The sequence below is a fragment of the Arachis ipaensis genome, chromosome B7 (assembly GCF_059453495.1).
Source record: "Arachis ipaensis isolate K30076 ecotype BB chromosome B7, ASM5945349v1, whole genome shotgun sequence".
Taxonomy (NCBI): Eukaryota; Viridiplantae; Streptophyta; class Magnoliopsida; order Fabales; family Fabaceae; genus Arachis; species Arachis ipaensis.
Window position 1 is genome coordinate 48,438,067 of NC_142442.1, and position 8,867 is coordinate 48,446,933.

Sequence of the window (8,867 nt, forward strand, 5' to 3'; positions counted from 1 at the left end):
TTGTCTTTTCAATCAAGTAGAACATGCATGCAACTAATCTATTATTGTGCAATTTATCCTAATTTACAAAAGAAAAATCTAACTAAATATCCTAATTTATTGGTGTTAGGAAAGAGAAATTACCTCCGGAAGTCAGGTACTGACCGGCCTCCCCACACTTAAGGCTTTGCACCATCCTCGGTGCCATCTGTCAGGAACAAGGGTAGGCTGGTAGCAGTATCTCCACAGTCAGGACTGGTATGCGAAATCGTGATCTTCAACAATGGCGCCAATAGCTTGGTGCTCTCAAACGTGAATCACACTTTGTCACAATTCTGCACAACTAACCAGCAAGTGCACTGGGTCGTCCAAGTAATAAACCTTACGTGAGTAAGGGTCGATCCCACGGAGATTGTCGGCTTGAAGCAAGCTATGGTCACCTTGTAAATCTCAGTCAGGCAGATTCAAATAGTTATGGAGATTTGATAATTAAAACATAATTGAAATATAAACTAGGATAAAGATACTTATGTAATTCATTGGTGAGAATTTCAGATAAGCGTATAGAGATGCCTTTCGTTCCTCTGAACCTCTGCTTTCCTTCTATCTTCATCCAATCATTCATACTCCTTTCCATGGCAAGCTTTATGTAGGGCATCACCGTTGTCAATGGCTACATCCCATCCTCTCTGAGAAAATGGTCCAATGTGCTGTCACTGGATGGCTAATTATCTGTCAGTTCTCGATCATACTGGAATAGGATTTACTATCCTTTTGCATCTGTCACTACGCCCAGCACTCGCGAGTTTAAAGCTCGTCACAGCCATCCCTTCCCAGATCCTACTCGGAATACCACAGACAAGGTTTAGACTTTCCAGATCTCAAGAATGGTTGTCCATGGGTTCTAACTTTTACCACGAAGATTCTAATATCTCAGACTCGGTTCTCTGTATTAGATATCTAAGAGATACTCATTCTAGCTTGTTTGCATGTAGAACGGAAGTGTTTGTCAGGCACGCGTTCATAGTTGAGAATGATGATGAGCGTCACATAATCAATCATCACATTCATCATGTTCTTGGGTGCGAATGGATATCTTAGAGAAGGAATAAGCTTGAATTGAATAGAAAAATAGTAGTACTTTGTATTAATTCATGAGGAACAGCAAAGCTCCACACCTTAATCTATGGAGTGTAGAAACTCTACCGTTGAAAATACATAAGTGATAAGGTCCAGGCATGGCTGAATGGCCAGCCCCCTAAACGTGATCAAAGGATCAAAAGGTAATCCAAAGATGTAAATACAATAGTAAAAAGTCCTATTTATGCTAAACTAGTTACTAGGGTTTACAGAAATGAGTAAATGATGCAGAAATCCACTTCCGGGGCCCACTTGGTGTGTGCTTAGGCTGAGCATTGAGCTTTACACGTGTAGAGGCTTCTCTTGGAGTTGAACGCCAGTTTGTAACCTGTTTTTGGCGTTTAACTCCACTTTGCAACCTGTTTCTGGCGTTTAACTCCAGAATGCAGCATGGAACTGGCGTTGAACGCCAGTTTGCATCATTTAAACTCAGGCAAAGTATGGACTATTATATATTGCTGGAAAGCCCTAGATGTCTACTTTCCAACGCAATTGAGAGCGATCCATTTGGAGTTCTGTAGGTCCCGAAAATCCACTTTGAGTGCAGGGAGGTCAGAATCCAGCAGCATCTGTAGTGCTTCTTCAACCTCTTAATCTGATTTTTGCTCAAGTCCCTCAATTTTAGCCAGAAAATACCTAAAATCACAGAAAAACACAAAAACTCATAGTAAAGTCCAGAAATGTCATTTTTATTTAAAAAATAATAAAAATATACTAAAAACTAACTAAATTATACTGAAAACTATGTAAAAACAATGCCAAAAAGCGTATAAATTATCCGCTCATCACAACACCAAACTTAAATTGTTGCTTGTCCCCAAGCAACTAAAAATCAAATAGGATAAATAGAAGAGAATATACTACAAATTCTAAAATATCAATGAAACTTAGCTCTAATCAGATGAGCGGGACTTGTAGTTTTTTGCCTCTTGAATAGTTTTGGCATCTCACTTTATCCATTGAAGTTCAGAATGATTGGCATCTATAGGAACTCAGAGTTCAGATAATGTTATTGATTCTGCTAGTTCAGTATGTTGATTCTTGAACACAGCTACTTTATGAGTCTTGGCCGTGGCCCTAAGCACTTTGTTTTCCAATATTACCACCGGATACATAAATGGCATAGACACAAAACTAGGTGAACCTTTTCAGATTGTGACTCAGCTTTGATAAAGTCCCCAATTAGAGGTGTCCAGGGTTCTTAAGCACACTCTTTTTTTTTTTTTTTTGCTTTGGACCTTGACTTTAACCTCTCAGTCTCATGTTTTCACTTGACACCTTCACGCCACAAGCACATGGTTAGGGACAGCTTGGTTTAGCCGCTTAGGCCAGGATTTTATTCCTTTAGGCCCTCCTATCCACTGATGCTCAAAGCCTTGGATCCTTTTTATTTACCCTTGCCTTTTGGTTTTAAGGGCTATTGGCTTTTTGCTCTTGCCTTTTGGTTTAAAGAGCTTTTGGCTTTTTCTGCTTGCTTTTTCTTTTTCTAATTTTTTTCGCCATTTTTTTTTCTTTTTTTTTCTGCAAGCTTTTGTATTCACTGCTTTTTCTTGCTTCAAGAATTATTTTTATGATTTTTCAGATTATCAAATAACATTTCTCCTTTTTCCGTATTCTTCAAGAGCCAACATATTTAACATTCATAAACAACAACTTCAGAAGACATATGCACTGTTCAAGCATACATTCAGAAAACAAAAAGTATTGCCACCACATCAAAATAATTAAACTAGTTTCAAGGATGAATTTGAAACCATGTACTTCTTGTTCTTTTGTTTTTAGAACAGTTTTCATTTAAGAGAGGTGATGGATTCATATTCATAACTTTAAGGCATAGACACTTAGACACTAATGATCATATAGTAAAAACACAAACATAATTAAACATGAAGCATGGAAACCAAAAACAGAAAATATATAGACAAGGAAATTCAGGAATGAGTCCACCTTAGTGAGGGTGGCGTCTTCCTCTTCTTGAAGAACCAAGGGTACTTTTGAGCTCCTCTATGTCTCTTCCTTGTCTTTGTTGCTCCTCCCTCATAGCTCTTTGATCTTCTCTAATTTCATGGAGGATGATGGAATGCTCTTGGTGCTCCACCCTTAGTTGTCCCATATTGGAACTTAATTCTCTTAGGGAGGTGTTGATTTGCTCCCAATAGTTTTGTGGAGGAAAGTGCATCCCCTGAGGCATCTCAGGGATTTCATGGTGAGGAATTTCCTCATACTCTTGTTGAGGTCCATGATCTCTTGTTTGCTCCATCCTTTTCTTAGTGATGGGCTTATCCTTTTCAATGAGGATGTCTCCTTCTATGTCAATTCCAGCCGAATTGCAGAGGTGGCATATGAGGTGAGGAAAGGCTAACCTTGCCCAAGTGGAGGACTTGTCAGCCACCTTGTAAAGTTCTTGAGGTATAATCTCATGAACTTCCACCTCCTCTCCAATCATGATACTATGGATCATGATGGCCCGGTCTATAGTAACTTCGGACCGATTACTAGTAGGAATGATTGAGCGTTGAATGAACTCTAGCCATCCCCTAGCCACTGGTTTGAGGTCATGCCTTCTTAGTTGAACCGGCTTTCCTCTTAAGTCAATTTTCCATTGAGCTCCTTCCTCACATATGTCTATGAGGACTTGGTCCAACCTTTGATCAAAGTTGACCCTTCTTGTGTAAGGGCGTACGTTCTCTTCCATCATTGGCAAGTTGAACGCCAGCCTTACATTTTCCAGACTGAAATCTAAGTATTTCCCCCAAACCATGGTAAGCCAATTGATGAGCGGATAATTTATACGCTTTTTGGCATTGTTTTTAGTAAGTTTTTAGTAGGATCTAGTTACTTTTAGGGATGTTTTCATTAGTTTTTATGTTAAATTCACATTTCTGGACTTTACTATGAGTTTGTGTGTTTTTCTGTGATTTCAGGTATTTTCTGGCTGAAATTGAGGGACTTGAGCAGAAATCAGATTCAGAGGTTGAAAAAGGACTGCTGATGCTGTTGGATTCTGACCTCCCTGCACTCAAAGTGGATTTTCTGGAGCTACAGAACTCGAAATGGCGCGCTTCCAATTGCGTTAAAAATTAGACATCCAGGGCTTTCCAGAAATATATAATAGTCCATACTTTGGCCAAGAATTGACGACGTAAACTGGCGTTCAACGCCAGCCTTCTGCCCAAATCTGGCGTCCAGCGCCAGAAAAGGATCCAAAACCAGAGTTGAACGCCCAAACTAGCACAGAAACTGGCGTTCAACTCCACAAATGGCCTCTGCACGTGCTACACTTAAGCTCAGCCCAAACACACACCAAGTGGGCCCCGGAAGTGGATTTATGCATCAATTACTTACTCATGTAAACCCTAGTGACTAGTTTATTATAAATAGGACCTTTTACTAGTCTTTTTGACCATCTTTGGACGCCTGGTTCTTAGATCAGAGGGGCTGGCCTCTCGGCCATGCCTGGACCTTTCACTTATGTATTTTTAACGGTAGAGTTTCTACACTCCATAGATTAAGGTGTGGAGCTCTGCTGTCCCTCAAAGATTAATGCAAAGTACTACTGTTTTCTATTCAATTCTTCTTATTTCGCTTCTAAGATATCCATTCGCATCCAAGAACGTGATGAAGGTGATGATTATGTGTGACGCTCATCATCCTTCTCCCTTATGAACGCGTGCCTGACAAACACTTCTGTTCTACATGAAATAAGCTAGAATGAGTATCTCTTAGATCTCCTAACCAGAATCTTCGTGGCGTAAGCTAGAATGATGGCGGCATTCAAGAGAATCCGGAAGGTCTAAACCTTGTCTGTGGTATTCCGAGTAGGATTCAATGATTGAATGACTGTGACGAGCTCCGAACTCGCGATTGCAGGGCGTTAGTGACAGACGCAAAAGGATAGTAAATCCTATTCCAGCATGATCGAGAACCGACAGATGAATAGCCGTGCCGTGACAGGGTGCGTGAGCATATTATTCACTGAGAGGATAAGATGAAGCCATTGACAAGGGTGATGCCTCCAGACGATTAGCCGTGCCGTGACAGGGCATTGGATCATTTTCCCGTGAGATGACCGAAAGTAGCCATTGACAGTGGTGATGTATCACATAAAGCCAGCCATGGAAAGGAGTAAGACTGATTGGATGAAGATAGTAGGAAAGCAGAGGTTCAGAGGAACGAAAAGCATCTCCATTCGCTTATCTGAAATTCCTACCAATGATTTACATAAGTACCTCTATCCCTATTCTTTTATTTATTATTCGAAAACTCCATAATTATTTTATATCCGCCTGACTGAGATTTACAAGGTGACCATAGCTTGCTTCATACCAACAATCTCTGTGGGATTCGACCCTTACTCACGTAAGGTATTACTTGGACGACCCAGTGCACTTGCTGGTTAGTTGTATCGAAGTTGTGACAATTATGAATTAAGATCAAAGCACCAAGCTTTGGAGCCATTACCAGGAATTGTTTGAGCCTGGACATCACAATTTCGTGCACCAAGTTTTTGGCGCCGTTGCCGGGGATTGTTTGAGTCTTCGGCAAGCTTTTGGTCCGGTAACATCAGTGCCAGATTCCCTTTTGATCCGGCAACAGCACCAAGTTTTTGGCGCCGTTGCCGGGGATTGTTCGTGTATGGACAACTGACGGTTCATCTTGTTGCTCAGATTAGGTAATTTTCTTTTTATTTTCTTTTCAAAAAAAAAACTTTTCAAAAAATATTTCTAAAATTTTCTCATATGTTTTCGAAAAAAATAAAAAAATAAATAAAAATGTTTTCAAAAAAAAAAAAATTTTAGATTCAGAAATTTTTAAGAATGAATTCTAGTGTTTCATGAAGTATGTTGAAGCCTATCTGGCTGTAAAGCCATACCCAAACTACTTTGGGATTGGTATTCAACTAATCACTCCAGCCCATGTAATTATATGTTGCAGCCTGGCTGGCTGTAAAGCCATGTCTAAATTCATTTGGACTGAGGCTTGCAATTGGTTATCAAGAGCAAGCTAGTTGGAGCTAATCCACCTGCTACTGTTCCTGATCTACCCGCTGTTGATCCACGATCACCTGCTGAAGCTTGGCTGGCCATTGGCCATGTCTAGTGTTTTGGACTGAAGCTTTCATTGAAAGCTTGGCTGGCTAGTGAGCCATGTCTAATTCCTAGACTGAAGCTTTAGACTAACATGGCAAGATTCCTGGAATTTATATTAAAAATTTTGGAATCCATATTTTTCCTTTAATTTTCGAAAAATATAAAATAAAAACCAAAAAAAAATTAAATTAGAAAATCATAAAAATCAAAAATATTTTTGTTTCTTGTTTGAGTCTTGAGTCACATTATAAGTTTGGTGTCACTTGCATATGCATCTTGCATTTTTCGAAAATATCATGCATTCATAGTGTTCTTCATGATCTTCAAGTTATTCTTGGTAAGTCTTCTTGTTTGATCTTGATGATTTTTTGTTTTGTGTTGTATGTTGTTTATCATATGCATTATTGAATTCTTAGTGTCTAAGCTTTGAAGAATTCTAAGTTTGGTGTCTTGCATGTTTTCTTTGCATTAAAAATTTTTCAAAAATATGTTCTTGATGTTCATCATGATCTTCATAGTGTTCTTGGTGTTCATCTTGACATTCATATCATTCATGCATGCATTCATTGTTTTGATAAAAAAAAAAAAATTTCATGCATTGCATAAATTTCATATTTTTCATAAAAATTCAAAAATCAAAAAAATATCTTTCCCTTTTTCTCTCATCAAACTCGAAAATTTGGATTGACTTTTTCAAAAATTTTTAAAATCAAATTTTTAAAATCAAATTGTTTTTGAAAATCTTATCTTTTTCAAAATCTTTTTCAAAAATCAAATCTTTTTCAAAATAATTAGTTATTTTCGAAAATTTCAAAAATATTTTTCAAAAATCTTTTTCTTATTTTTATCACAAATTTTCAAAAATAACATAATCAATTAATGTTTTGATTCAAAAATTTGAAGTTTGTTACTTGCTTGTTAAGAAAGATTCAAACTTTAAATTCTAGAATCATATCTTGTGATTTCTTATGAATCAAGTCATTAATTGTGATTTTAAAAATCAAATCTTTTTCAAAACTAATTTTATCATATCTTCTCAAAAATATCTTCTTATCTTATCTTTTTCAAAAATATCTTTTCAAATACCTTTCCTAACCTCCTAACTTCTTATCTTTTCAAAATTTGTTTCAACTAACTAACTAACTTTTTTGTTTGTTTCGTAACTTTTTCAAAACTATTTTCTAAAATATCTTCTTATCTTATCTTTTTCAAAAATATCTTTTCAAAATATCTTTTCTAACTTCCTAACTTCTTATCTTTTCAAAATATGTTTCAACTAACTAACTAACTTTTTGTTTGTTTTTTAACTTTTTCAAAACTACCTAACTAACTCTCTCTCTCTAATTTTCGAAAATATCTCCCCTCTTTTTCAAAATTTCTTTTTAATTAACTAATTATTTTTATTTTTTATTTTTAATTTCAAAAATTTTCGAAAAAAAAAAATACTAAACATTTTTCAAAAACCATTTTTCAAAAATCACTAACTCTTTTTCAAAATAATTTTCGAAAATTACTCCTCTCTCATCCTATTCTATTTATTCATTCATTAACTAACATCTCTTCCTTACATCATCACCAAATTCGAACCCCCTCTTCTATCTGTGTTCGAATTTCTTCCTCTTTTCTTCTACTCACATAAGGGATCCCTATACTGTGGTATAAAGGATCTCTATTATTATTATTATCATTTTTCTGTCCATTCTTCCTTGTATTATGAGCAGGAGCAAGGATAAGAACATTCTTGTGGAAGCAGATCCAGAACCTGAAAGGACTCTGAAGAGAAAATTAAAGAGAAGCTAAAATACAACAATCCAGAGAAAACCTTTCAGAAATTTTTGAACAGGAAGAGGAGATGGCAGCCAAAAATAATAATAATATAAGGAAGATGCTTGGTGACTTTACAGCACCTAATTCCAATTTACATGGAAGAAGCATCTCCATTCCTGCCATTGGAGCAAACAACTTTGAGCTGAAACCTCAATTAGTTTCTCTGATGCAGCAGAACTGCAAGTTTCATGGACTTCCATCTGAAGATCCTTTTCAGTTCTTAACTGAATTCTTGCAGATATGTGATACTGTTAAGACTAATGGAATAGATCCTGAAGTCTACAGGCTCATGCTTTTCCCTTTTGCTGTAAGAGACAGAGCTAGATTATGGTTGGATTCTCAACCTAAAGACAGCCTGAACTCTTGGGATAAGCTGGTCACGGCTTTCTTAGCCAAGTACTTTCCTCCTCAAAAGCTGAGCAAGCTTAGAGCTGATGTTCAAACCTTCAGACAAAAAGAAGGTGAATCCCTCTATGAAGCTTGGGAAAGATACAAACAGTTGACCAAAAAGTGTCCTTCTGACATGCTTTCAGAATGGACCATCCTGGATATATTCTATGATGGTCTGTCTGAGCTATCAAAGATGTCACTGGACACTTCTGCAGGTGGATCCATTCACCTAAAGAAAACGCCTGCAGAAGCTCAAGAACTCATTAACATGGTTGCTAATAACCAGTTCATGTACACTTCTGAAAGGAATCCTGTGAATAATGGGACGCCTATGAAGAAGGGAGTTCTTGAAGTTGATACTCTGAATGCCATATTGGCTCAGAATAAAATATTGACTCAGCAAGTCAATATGATCTCTCAGAGTCTGCATGGAATGCAAGC

At 37.1% G+C, this 8,867-nt stretch overlaps 1 non-coding gene across 1 annotated transcript; it reads right to left on the bottom strand.

The window, feature by feature from the left end:
- Positions 1–8,457: 8,457 nt before the first annotated feature.
- On the bottom strand, positions 8,458–8,565 carry LOC148551077 (small nucleolar RNA R71). The gene has a single exon (XR_015893443.1). It is a non-coding gene; the product is annotated as a small nucleolar RNA R71 (small nucleolar RNA).
- Between the last annotated feature and the right edge of the window lie 302 nt (positions 8,566–8,867).